Source organism: Dasypus novemcinctus, chromosome 4, assembly GCF_030445035.2.
Source record: "Dasypus novemcinctus isolate mDasNov1 chromosome 4, mDasNov1.1.hap2, whole genome shotgun sequence".
Classification (NCBI taxonomy): Eukaryota; Metazoa; Chordata; class Mammalia; order Cingulata; family Dasypodidae; genus Dasypus; species Dasypus novemcinctus.
Window position 1 is genome coordinate 129,720,743 of NC_080676.1, and position 13,432 is coordinate 129,734,174.

At 35.7% G+C, this 13,432-nt stretch overlaps 1 protein-coding gene and 1 pseudogene across 7 annotated transcripts in view; both read right to left on the reverse strand.

The window, feature by feature from the left end:
* ROBO2 (roundabout guidance receptor 2) overlaps positions 1-13,432 on the reverse strand; it is a 1,471,152-nt gene that overhangs the window by 982,754 nt on the left and 474,966 nt on the right. The window lies entirely within an intron of this gene.
* LOC139438799 (dolichyl-phosphate beta-glucosyltransferase-like) overlaps positions 1-13,432 on the reverse strand; it is a 57,675-nt pseudogene that overhangs the window by 11,338 nt on the left and 32,905 nt on the right.

Sequence of the window (13,432 nt, forward strand, 5' to 3'; positions counted from 1 at the left end):
AAGGGAGGTTAGGGAAAGGAAGTAATGAAAGGAAAAGTTTCAATTCTGTAGTGACTGAACTAGTTTGAAATTTCTTCTATAAATTTACACTCTCATTTGAAAAGAAAGTTAACAATATTTAAATGTAGGATCAAATCTGGGGTCTGAACACACAAAAGATAAAGACAACCTTGAGTTCTCTAGCTAAAAGAACCTTGGTAAGAAAAGCATCCAGAAGTCTCAATGACGTCCTACACATTCTAGCTCAAAGAAGGGTTTTGTTCCTTGATTTCTTTTTTTAAGGATATGGAGGGATCTTTTAAGCACTTGAAGTTGAAATGGGTTGGGGCCAGAATGAGAACACAGGCATGTGGCTCTCTTTTTCAGGTTTTCTGCTTCCCTCTGAATTTTCTCCTTTCCCCCATAACTCCTTTTGGACTTCACATTACGGTCCAATTCTCCTTCAGTGGTAATTGTGTATTCCTGAATAAATAGATAATATATTTTGATTTTACTTTAACATTAGTAGAAGTTCTTACCAAAGAAAACAACAACAAGAAATAATATGATAAAACTCTTTTTTATCCCACATATTGGATATGAAAGTTTGTAACTACTATCTTGAGAGCAAAAACCCAGTTGAGAATCATGATTGGTAGTCTTGCTATATAAATCGTTTTCATGCCACAACAAAAAAATTCATTAGATTGATAAGACTATGAGATGCAAAAACAGAAGTGTTTCTCGTTTATTCATACAACCAGTCAGCACGTATTACTGAGACCTTCTTTGAATCCAAGCAGCGTAGTAAGTGCCGTAAGTATAAAAGTAAATAGAGCACAATTCCAACTCCCTAGAAGCTTTCATTACTTAGAGGAGACATAGAGATTAGCAAATAATTAGGACAATGTAATAAATGCTGAAAAGGAGAGGAAGCCCTTGGCATTGCTTTAGATATGAAACATGGTTACTTGGAAGAAATTGCAAGTTTTCCTTCCTTGCACAATGCATGCCACAAAATAGGTGCTCAATAGTGATGTTTAAAAAAATGGTATCTTATTATTTTTAATTTTCTATGTCCAGCTAGTGAGCCTAATCATCTTTCCCTATGTTTATCCATTTAAAGGCAGATATATTAAGATAAAGAAAATTCTGAAATCAGAAAAAGTAGTTAAACATAGAGAAGCAATAATAAATTATAATTTATAAGTTTCCTGTGCACAACTCAACCATTTAAAACCCAAAATTTAAAATAGTTTTTTAGGTTCTATAATTTTGAATGGACAATATCACAAACCAAACTTAACAAATTCTTGATAAATGACAAGTAAATGCACTTAAAGTATAGCATCTAGTGAGACACACATTTTGCTTCATTTATCTCATTTTCACTTTCATCATTCTTTCTGGCGATGGACTCTCTTAGATCTTTAATCTCTTTTTCTAAGATCTCCAGTCTATAAATATGATAAATTTGCTTCCATTAAAAAAAAAATGTCCCCCTTCAATATTTCATCATCCTCTCTTTTGGTTTGCCAAAGTCTGCCAACGTAAAAATACCAGAAATGGGTCAGCTAAAGAAAGGGGATCTATTGGGGGAAAAGCTTACAATTTCAAGGTGGTGAAAATGTCCAAATTAAGGTATCATCAGAGATGCTTTCTCACTGAAGGTTGACTGCTAGCAGATCCTGGAATACTGCCTTATAGCAAGGCAAGATATTGAGTCTGCAGATCTCTCCTTTCTCCTGGACCTCAGTTGTGGTTAATCAGGCATCTCTCTGTGGGCCTCATCTCCTTGAGACTCTTGGACTTCTCTGTCTTTCTGCAGCTGTAGGCAAACCTTGAGTTCTTTCTCTCACATGCTGTTCTTTGTGTCTCTTCTTTCTCTTTGTGTGTTCTCAGTTTATATAAGACCCAGCAAGGGGATGGAGACCCAAACTGGGTCATGCCTTACTGAGGTAGTCCAATTAAAAGCCCTACAACAATCTAAAGTAATCTAATTGGAGGTACCTTAACTGAATGTAATGCAATCAAAGGGCCCCGCACCCACAGGAATGGATTAGTACAAGAACATAATCTTTTCTGGGATTCACAAAATTTAAACGGTCACATCCTCTATCTACCTTAATTTTTCTCATCAAGCTAAGCTCTTAATTTCCTAGTCTCTCAGTTTCCTACTTTGACCATTTCCTCCTCAAATCACTGCATTCTGATATCTTCAGAGTCACTCCATTATTGTCACCCAAGGCCCTGTGACAACTAAATTCAAAAGGCAGTTTTCAGTAGAGTCAAGTGTTAATTTACTTGGAAATTGACCGGAAAGTTGCTAGTTGTTTAAGTAGTTTTGGGTAATGTATCATTCTCCTCACCCCCAAAAGTCATGTTCAAGTCCCAATCCCAACTCCTGCAGGAATGAGCTCATTTAAATAGGATCTTTGAATATGTTTATAGTTAAGGTGTAACTAAACTGAAAGAGGGTGGGCCTTAATCCAATATGGCCGAAATCCTTATAAGCAAAGGAAAGTGAACATGGAGAGAATAAGAAATGGGAAGAAGCCAGAAGTCAATGAAACCTGGAGAAGAAAGGAGAAGACATTTCCATGTGCACTGCCACATGACGGAAAAGCCAAGTTCCAAGGATTACTGGCTGTCAACCCACAAATGCTATAGTCTTCAGGGAGAAAGCTTTATCTTGCTGATGCCTCTAGTTTGAACTTTTCCTGGCCAATAAATCCTTACTGTTTAAGCCAAACCATTATATGGTATTCCTTTAAGGGAAATTAAGACCAATAGTATCTTATTATTTCTCAGCTAAATCTATTTCTGTATATAATTTCTGAATAAATATTTCTGAAATACTTCAGCTATTCTCTCTTTCTCTGTCACATGCACATACATTCCATCTCCCCTTATTTATTTCCTTTATCTTTACAGTCCTGCCTTTAAAACTGGGTTGGAATCAGCAGCCAAAGGGCTTCCCTTTTGCCTTTGCTATATCATGTCCTCATCTGACATGGCAGAAGGAAGTTATGTTTCTGATCGAGTTATATTTCTCATTAACTCTGGGAGGGGCTGTCCCATTTTGCAATGGGCATTTTGGCCTCTATTTGTTACTGTGTCATCTCAAATAATAGGTTCTTCTAATACAAAGACTTTTTGCTACTAAGTAAAATTTTATTCTCACAAATACACTTTATTGTAACTATAGTTGGTCTGAAAACGAATTAATTCATCTCTGGAAAATTCAAATTCAAAACGATGAAGACAAGAGCATAAAGATTGCTACACTTTCCTTTTTTAAAACTTCCTTTGGCAGACACTGACATTTCTATCACTCCTTTCTTGAAGGCAAAATCCTTATTATGTTGGGATAGTAATGTAGCCAGCTAAATATTTGTTTTCCCAGTTCCTTTTGAAGGTAGGTATTGCTATAGATATAGTTCTGGCCAAAGAAATACCAAAAATATTCATGGAAAGCTGTTGGAAACTAAAGTTTTGGCTTTCCTGGTGAAAGGAGATAGGTAAGACTGATGCAATTACATACCTTTTCTTCCTGCTAAGAAAGTGGATGTGATACCTGAACCTCTGGTAGATATTTTATGAATATGAGGTGGCAAGTATGAAGAAAGAGCCTAGAAACTCATAGAGATGTTGACCCTGACATTACTAAGCTGCTAAATACATGCCAATAGCTATCAAACCCCAGATCTTAAATTTTGTGTGACACATATCTGCTTTCCTAGATCTAGTTATTCCCTCTCCTTGTCTAAATTCTCCCTTAGAAAACATGTATCTAATAATTGATGACTTTTAGGCCCATATTTTCAAAGTTCTATTAGGTTCCTCAAAAAATTTCAAATTCACCATGTAAGATACAAATCCATTATCTTCTCCTTGAAAATAAAAATTAAATGTCTATATTTCCCTTTTTATTTAATGCCACCATCATCTATCAAACTGCCCAGATCAGAAACCCAGGAGTCATCCTGATCCCTACTGCCCCTGTACTTCCCATACCCTATCACTTACTAAGTCCTGTACATTTGATCAACCTAATAGCCCTTGCGTATTTCCCTTCTCTCTATTCTCATTGTTTTTGTTTTTTTTAAGATTTTTATTTATTTATTTATTTATTTCTCTGCCCCCCCCCCAGTTGTCTGCTCTCTGTGTCCATTCTCTGTGTGTTCTTCTGTGTCTGCTTGTATTCTTGTCAGCAGCACCAGGAATCTGTGTCTCTTTTTGTTGTGTCATCTTGCTGCGTCAGCTCTCAGTGTGTGGGGCGCCACTCCTGGGCAGGCTGCACTTTTTTTTCATGGGGCGGCTCTCCTTACAGGGCACCCTCCTTGCATGCAGGGCTCCCCTATGCAGGAGACACCCCTGCATGGTATGGCATTGCTTGCGAACATTAGCACTATGCCTGGGACAGCTCACCACATGGGTCAGGAGGCCCTGGGTTTGAACCCTGGACCGCTCTTGTGGTAGGCAGATGCTCTATCAGTTGAGTCAAATTGAATCAAGCCCTCATATTTTCTCCAGTTTACCATTGAAGCCTCCAAATTTGCCCCTTGTTTCTGATCCACTCGTTTTCATCCATTCATACCTATCTGACAAACTGATCTTTCTAAAAGTTGCATACAGTTCCATCACTCCCTGTACCAGTTTGAAACTGTCTATGGATCCCAGAAAGGATCATGTTCTTGAAGCTAATCCATTCCTGTGGTTGTGAGATCCTTAGATTGAATTGGATTCAGTTGGGGAGTCTTTGTTTGGATGATTGCAGGGAGATGTGACCTAGAGTGGATCTGGTCCTCTTCCTGGAGTCCTTATAAATGGGTTAAACTTGCAGAAACACAGAGAAAAAGATGGTATAGACAGAGAAATCTCAAGAGGGTGGAGGCTGGAATCAGTGGTGCACAGAGGCTTGGAAAGAAGCTTCCAAGAGACTCAAGGAAAAGAGATCTGGAGGAGAGGAGAGAGACAAGCCATATGCCTGATTGCCAAGACCTGAGTTCTGGGAGATGGTGCGGCCCAGAAGGGAAAACAGAGACCCAAGCAGAGAATGCCCACCATCTTGCTTCAACATATGACAGCTGACTTTGGTGAGAAGGCACCTCTTACGGTGCCTTGATTTGGACTTTTACTGAAAATAAATCCCCTTTATAAAAGCCAAACCATATCTGGTATTTTGCACTGGTGGTCCTTTGGCACACCCCTTCTTTAAAACCTTCAGGGATCTCTGCAAACAGAGAATGAAGTCCAAGTTTCTAGGTATGACCAACAAATTCTCATGTTCTGCAATTGGCTTTATGTACTGCTACATCTTCTGCCAACATCTGAGCAAATGGCGTAAGTTTCTTGGATGAGATTGTGCTTTCATATTTCAACTTGAAGTTTATTTTGCAATAACAATATGAATATAATTTTTATATAAACAATTCAAATATTTCACATAAGGTAAATGTGGAGAGATAACCTTAAACTCCCACTTCTTCATATTCCATTTACCAGATATAACAACTATTGACCCCTGGATGTGAATACCACCCTATCCTAAGTCTTCTCTATCACTGTGCTTCTGTTCCTTCTTCAAGGAATGGCTTCCCTTTTTGTGTGATAAACTCATATATATCCAATGCTCTAAGCTCAAATATCATCTCTACAAGACAAAGTTTCCTTAATTTTGTGGAATTGTGGAGAAAATATTTCATGTTTCTGTACCGTTAGTATATTCTGGGTAAAGAAAACTGGACCTGTGTTAAAGAATACACCTGGAAGTAAAACGGTGATTGAATAGGTAGAGACTTCCAGAGAAATATAGAGATTTATCTGTGGAGAGCAATGTGTTTATACTTCAAAGGGAGGTGAAACCTGGGACCCACATTTTATATCCCAAAGGATTGCTAAACTTCTGAGAGTTAAGTTTTCTCACACAGCAACTCTCACATAAACTCCTAGATTTGTAATTTTGGGGTTCTTTGCCATGGTACAAATCCCCATCTTTCTGCAGGCATAACAATTGATTTTGACTCAGAAGAGGAAAAACAGTGTGTGGGGAGCCAATGTGTTTGCTATAAGTAATAATAGCCTGCTTTTGATCCATAAACATTGTGCTTGGTTTCAGCAAACCTTGTGTTTGCTTATCAAATTGTCCAAGTAAATTAAGGCTTCCCCCTCTATTCTCTCATTTGTCCTTATTTATGCCTCTAACAACAAACTAATCACACTGGTTTAACTATTCTTTTAAAATAATTGTCCCCTTTTAAATGTGAAGAGTAGAAACTTTGATCTGTTTATCTTGGAGTCACAAATTACTTGGCAGCACCACATTAGAAATACTTAAAAAAACGTGACGAAAATGCTACAAACGACAAAAATTCAGATGTAACTCAATTACTTGGAGATATTCTATAACATCTTCAAATAAGAATAAAATGGACACAATATATCTTTATAATCCATAAATTTTTCCCATAGTAAAGCAAAGTCTATATTAGATTTATATTAAATTTAATTATAATTAAAGTTTATGTTGAATTCATATTAAATTTCTTTATAGAACTCCCAAAACAAGAATCCAACAACCGTGTCACATTCTATAGCACTGAGCCAAAATGGAGTGTTAGAAAGCTGGAGTAGGGAGAATCAAGGAGAGAGAAAAATAATTATTCTTTTCTGACCTCAAAAATCAAAATAGGGTGATATCTTTATTTGTAAATTTTGGGTGGTAGAAGTGGTTCCAGATGAAGAGACAAAATTGACTTTAGTAATATCAAATATGTAAAAAATTCTAATAATAAGTGGAAAAGAACTATGAAACAATATAAACAATAAAACACATGAGAACTGTTTCCTTCTTTATAAATGTTTGTATTATCATATTCAAATTAGAAATTTTTGTGTGTGCAAAGTAGAAATCAAAGTTTGTAACTATTTTCTATTCTTGAGAATTTTTTAAGATACTCCAAATGCTATCTGTGTAAGACAAAATAATTAAATATAAATCTTTTATTTTTCTTTAATGGATTATTATAAAAGTTTAGCATGTTTATATCTTTGACTAGAAGATTAAGTGGATTAAGAAATATGTCCATGAAAGGCTTTAAATTTTTTTTTTAGTAATTATTCTCTCTTTGGGAAAAAAGAGCCATTGACTTTACTGTAGAGAGATCATCATTAAATTTGTGCTGCTCACCCACCATCCTAATCATTATTGTCAGGTAGTCAATTTGAGATAACAGGTCACAGCTTTAAATTCAAGTGTGGCATAGGGAATTTAATCAATAAATATATGCATGTAAAAAATAAATGCTGCAAGAAAACCTATTTTTATAATGTATTTATTTAAACTGGCTTAAATTATTCTGGAAGTTCATTTTAGTAAATCTGATATTTGGGTTGAGTATATTTACAATTAATTTGCATTTTATATAAGAACTCATCTAGCTCATTATTATCAGACCTAAGTACTTTGCATTTAAGTTCTGCCTTAGTTATTCTATTGAAAATACTTTTTTGCAGGTCACCAATATGCCCCTAATCGGCAAATCCAGTAGGTTGTGTTTTTTTTTTTCTCATTTTCTTGACCCTGTTGCATAACTTGGTATTGTTCACATTCCCCTTTTCCTTGAATTTACACAGTTTATCATGAAATAAAATGATTTTAAGATGTGTACCCTTCACTGTGTATATATTTTTGTCCCTTTGGAATCTTTTTAGTAATAGATATAAGGATAAACTAGACAGGGCACATCAAATGTTGACTAGCTATTGTATTACTCAGACATTTGGGATACCTTCAAATGTGAAGAATTATGGGGGATATATCACAAAACTGAAAGTAGAACTTATACAGAGGTGATTGGTTAGATCAGGGTTGGCAAACTATACCTTTTGACCAAATCAGGACTGGTGCCTTTATTGGAACATAGCCCCACCCACTCATTTGCATATTGCCTATAGATGTTTCAGTACAAGGGCAGAGTAGTATGTTTTGATATAGACCATATGTCATGCGAAGGCTAAAATATTTACTCTTTGGCTTTGTATAGGAAAAACCCATCAACTCCTGGGGTTAGAGCATTAATTAACTTTTCCATGAAGGGGACCATCTCCTCTGGCATCAAGAAAAGGCATCCCATTGCAAAGCTTTATGTCAAGACAAGAGGATGATGTTGAACCAGCTGTGGTATGATGATTGTTCTAGAGATGCTTTTTTATGGCCCTGCTCTTTGGTACCTTCCCTCAACGAAGGTGTGGTCCTAGCCTAGCTAGTCAGCTAATAAGATTCTAGAAGACTTCATGCTATCTCATCCCTTGGCTTTAAGGCATGCAGAGCTCTGTCTGGATTAAGTGCCTTATCCTAGGACCTAACAGTGGAGAGGGAGGGAGAGCAGATGTGGCTCCAGCAATTGGGCTCCCATCTATCATATAGGAAGTCCAGGCTTTGAGGTCCAGGGCCTCCTGGTGAAGGCATGCTGGACACGTGGCGTGCTGGCCCATACAGAGTCCTAGCTTGCATGGTACTGCCCAGTGCAGGAGTGCTGCCCCACACAGGAGTGCTGCCCTGCACAGGAGTGATGGCCCACATGGAGAGCTGGCACAACAAGACAATGCAACAAAAAGAGCGCAGAGGAGAGAGAATAAGAGACGTAGCAGATCAGGGAGCTGAAGTGGTGCAAGAGAATGACAGTCTCTCACCCACTCCAAAAGGTCCCAAGATCAGTTCCCAGAGCTGCCTAATGAGAATACAAGCAGACACTGAAGAACATACAGCAAATGGACACAGAGAGCAGACAATGGAGGGAAGCAGGAAAAATAAATAAATAAATAAATAAACCTTTTAAAAAAGTGAAGAGGGAGAAAGGAAAGGACAGTGGTATATGGTACTTTCTTTTAGCACTATTATGTATAAATATATATGTGTGTGTATATATATACATATATATGTATGTATATAAACTCACAGGCTTCTAATTGAGAGCATGTATGTTGAAAGGCTGAAAGTTTAAATTGGTCTATTTTATTTTGGAAGGAAGCTAGAAATCCAAAATGATGTTCCTGCAATCCCTGGCTGTAATTATCTTCTTCTTGGATCCTGTCATACCTTTTTAAAATCCATATAATTATCAATTCTTAACCTGAGTGGGTTTCTTTTCCTTATAGCCATAATATAGTTTCCTAAATGGTCTTAGACCAGGAAACTGAATCATCATAGCTGACTCTTGCATGCTCCACTTTATATGAAAGAATATCTGAGGAAAAATTAAAATATATTCACACAGAAACTTTGATTTGATTCAATAACTATCATCAGATTTTTTAGATTTTCTTAAATTAAACTGCTGATATAATCCACCAGATAATTTTCTAGGTTAAATTTCTGTGGTTAGATTTTGGTGGCCCAGAGTTAAACCTCATTAGAGTTTTTCAGAGTGCTTGATTTTATGCTGAATGTCTAGATTGTTTACATATATAGAATTGCAGTGGTTCTTGTCTACTGAATTAAAAGCAAAAACCAACATTTTTAAATGTTGGTGATGTATTGATTATTTGAAAGTTGTTTAAAACCCAATCTTCTATATGTAGAAGACTGGCAGAAACAGCACTTTTTAAATAAATTCAATAATTCATCTCACCTAACATTTTCTGCATTTCTGTAAACATTTAAAGATTTTCTTCCACAAGTGACATTACAATTTGTGAGTTAGGTTGAAGGAGGTCAAATTATGTGTTTCGGTTCTACGACCTACTAACTTATGACCTTGAGCCATATTCAGAATCCTCTAGCAAAGCGGCTTACTCAGCTATAAAATGAAATTGAAGTGATTACAAAGGTTCTTTCCATATATAATAGAAGACTTTCATTAACTATCTGACCTGCAGATTTACTGTTTTCTGAAGCTTGTTATGATTTTTATTCAGCTGACACCATCCACTAAAAAGAAAAAAGCTAAAATAATTTAATCCACCATTACACAGAAGTTTGAGTCATTCCTACCTACAGGGTCCATATTTTGTGCCTAAAACTTAATAAAAAGTTAGAGTTTTACTAATATCCTATATCTTAAATTTCTAAACAGTATGTAAATGGAGGTTGTCCTTGTTTTGTATAGTTCCAATATGCACAGATGTCAGCTATCACAGTTTAGTTAAGTAATATCAGTCCCCTAATAATTCAGCTCAAAGTTTAGTCACCAGGTTATATCATCTCTGAATAAATGCATACAATACAAACTTCATTGCTAGCTCTTCAGTCCACAAGTCATTATGTATTAATAAATGACTGGGACACATCATGATCAGTGATCAAAAGCATCATTTCATTCAAAGTCTTTTGGTGACTGGAAACTGAACATCTGTTATTCAGTCCACACACAGACAGCAAGTGCATGATTGTGTCAACTGGCTGTCTCCAGTTATAAAACCACAAGCCATTTTGCCAAAATGGATAGTTGAAAGGGAGAGTTGATCAACAAAGATGGAAGTTCAGCAAAGAAACAAAAAAGTGGTAATGCTGGAAGTGAAATTCAAACAGAATGTAAATGGAGTTTTAGAAGCAATAGCTGATTGTTCAAATGTTGATACTGCCAATTCCTAGAGACTCTAGGTATGCAGCTAGCTAGAGGAACATGGTGAAAATGAATTTATCCATCCAAACAAAGAGAAGGATTGTGACTAAAAGAATCAAGATGTGCCAGAAGAAATGCACCGGTAAAATACTTGGCATTCAAAGAACTCTCAGAGATATTTCATGATATTGAATGTGCAAAAGTAAAATGTTGGACGCTGATCTAAACTTAAAAAGGAGTATGACAATCACCAAATCATAGCAAAGATGCTCCACATCATAATTTCTACAACAAGAAGTCAAGGGTTGTTCAAACTACTGTTGATGAGTTTTTACTCATTTTATTCTTAAATGGTTCTGATGTTGTAAATTACAGACTACTAAATAAATACTAGTTTCACTATTTTTACATTTTCCTTATTCATTTAAAACTGACAATGAGAGTGTTTAAGGTTTTGATGAAAAATGTTACAGGTCATGAAAAAAGCATAATTTTTTCCATTGGTTATCAAGATCTCTTTGCATAATTTCAGCCTACACATTCATTGTTTTTGCAAAGTGAGGATAACTGCCAGTATATATTTCAATGCTAACACTAGTACTATTTTATTATATATTATTTGGGAGTTAGAGAGGGTAGAGTTGACCCTTGGGCTGATTTTCATATGAGCTTAAACATACCGACACACTATTAATGGCCCAAAGAACTAACTATCCCTTCTGGATCTCTAGGAAGGCTTAAAAATAAAGGCATGTAAAGCATGTGAAGAGTTTTAAATGATTGAGTAGGCTAAATATCAGTTGAATAGCAGCAAGATTCTGAAACTCAAAGTGCAAATGACTGGAACTCTGGTATCTGAACCTTCATCTCACTTTCTCTAGCATCTCTTAAGAGTCTGACTTTGCTCAGCCCCTCCCTTGCATATTTCTTTTCTCCCTTTTTCTCTCTTTATTCCTTTCCTTGACCCTTTTCAGTCCATATGGTCTTAGAATACAGTTATGTTTTATATTATTTTATTTAACCTGTACACTTTTCTTGATGAAACTTTGACTCTTATACCTCCAGTCATAATTTTAAAAACAGCCTAATGTAGTCATTTCTTTTTCTCTCCTTTCCTTCAGACACACAGGAAAGAATCAACAAAATAAATAATGTTGTCTCTGAATGAGTGTTTTTACTGGTATATTTCATCAGTTGATTTTTCCCTTATGTTTTCATGGCACTGGAATTATGTGCATTAAATGAAACTCATTTCCCACATTAACTCTTTGATACTTAAACAACTCTCTTAATACATAGGTTAGAAAGATTTTAATTGCATACATCAATCTGAGCCCAGTTCATCACAATCTCCAAATCCTACAAACATAATTGGCTTCTGGGAACATGCACAATATTAACCCACTAAAACAATTCATGGCTGCATTTTGGCAAGCGATTATGTTTCTAATTTGTTAATCAAAAGGAAAAGGACATACAAATACATAAATTGTAAAAGTAACTGTAAATTAAATTTAAATTTAAAATATAATGTATGGTCATTTATTCTGGAAAAAAATACAGCATTCATTAGCTAGTGCAATTTTAAGGTGGAAGGGGTACTCTGCATGATAGATTGGCAAAATATGTAGGAATTGGTTCAGAGTAATTTGCATTTCATACACTGGTACTCCTGTCTCTGAGTCTGTATTTGTCTGAGAAATGAAGGGACTAAATTTTGTAGATTTAAAATCCCTTCTGTTTCTAAATCCATATGGTCTCTGAACAACTTCTTAAAAACATGAAAATAACTCCCTTTACCCAGGACTCCCATACATCATCCAAAGTACTCATGATAGTAGTATTATACCTCAAGTAAAACTTAAAACCAAAACTATGAAGCAAAATGCTTCTAGTTCATTTTCTCCTTTTAAAACATCTTGTAAAAGAAAGTGCTTTTAATCTAACAGTCTTCTTTAGGTTGTATTCTATTAGAGGAGATTGGGCCAAAATTGATCGGGGTAGTGAAATTTATCATTACACACAGAGAATGGACAATGAAATGTGATTAGCCTACATGTGCCCATCACTGCCTTTTTCAAGAGCAAGACTTGAACAGAAAAGCCTGGATTCAATGAATCAATAACAGTAAAAGCAAAATTGGAGAGCTGTCAAATCAACTTAATTCCTCTCTTCTGATCAAGTGGAGTCCAATCACCTAAAGCACAATGCTAATAATCAAATTAGATTGCTTTTGACTCCTTTTACACAGAGTCAAAACACACATCTGAATATACCATTTTATATACTCAACTTTGAAAAGCCCCTAACATACCGATATATACTGGAATTAAATGCTTGTTGCATTCCCAGGATGAGGGAGAGGACAAAATTACTTTTGATTATGCTCTTAAGCTAAATGCAACAATTACAATAATAGGTTTCATTCATCCATTCAACAAATATCTCAAACCTAAAGAACTTTGCAAACATCAGCATATTAATACAGTTTATCTCCTTCAATAGTACTATTTCTTTTGCAAAAAAGCAGCCAGTTTTTCTCTCCTTGCTGCTATGGAAGACCTAAAGATAGCATCCATTCAGTCAAATCACATGCTTTACCACCTGGCCTCTAGGTATGTTTCATATTTATGGGCTCCCTTAGAAATATAACACAGCACCTATTATACTGTATAATAATTTCCTTTGTATAATAATTGAGAGGAATCATGACTCATTATTCTTTCAAATGCAAATGTCCAGCACAGTGATATTTACGGAATGAATGAGTGAGTGAATGACTATGAAAATATTATGTTACAGATAGAGCAGTCTTAAAGTTGTAAGACTGACGGAGTACAGATAAAATATTCCTGTATGAAAAAAGGAAGATATTCTGAAAGTTT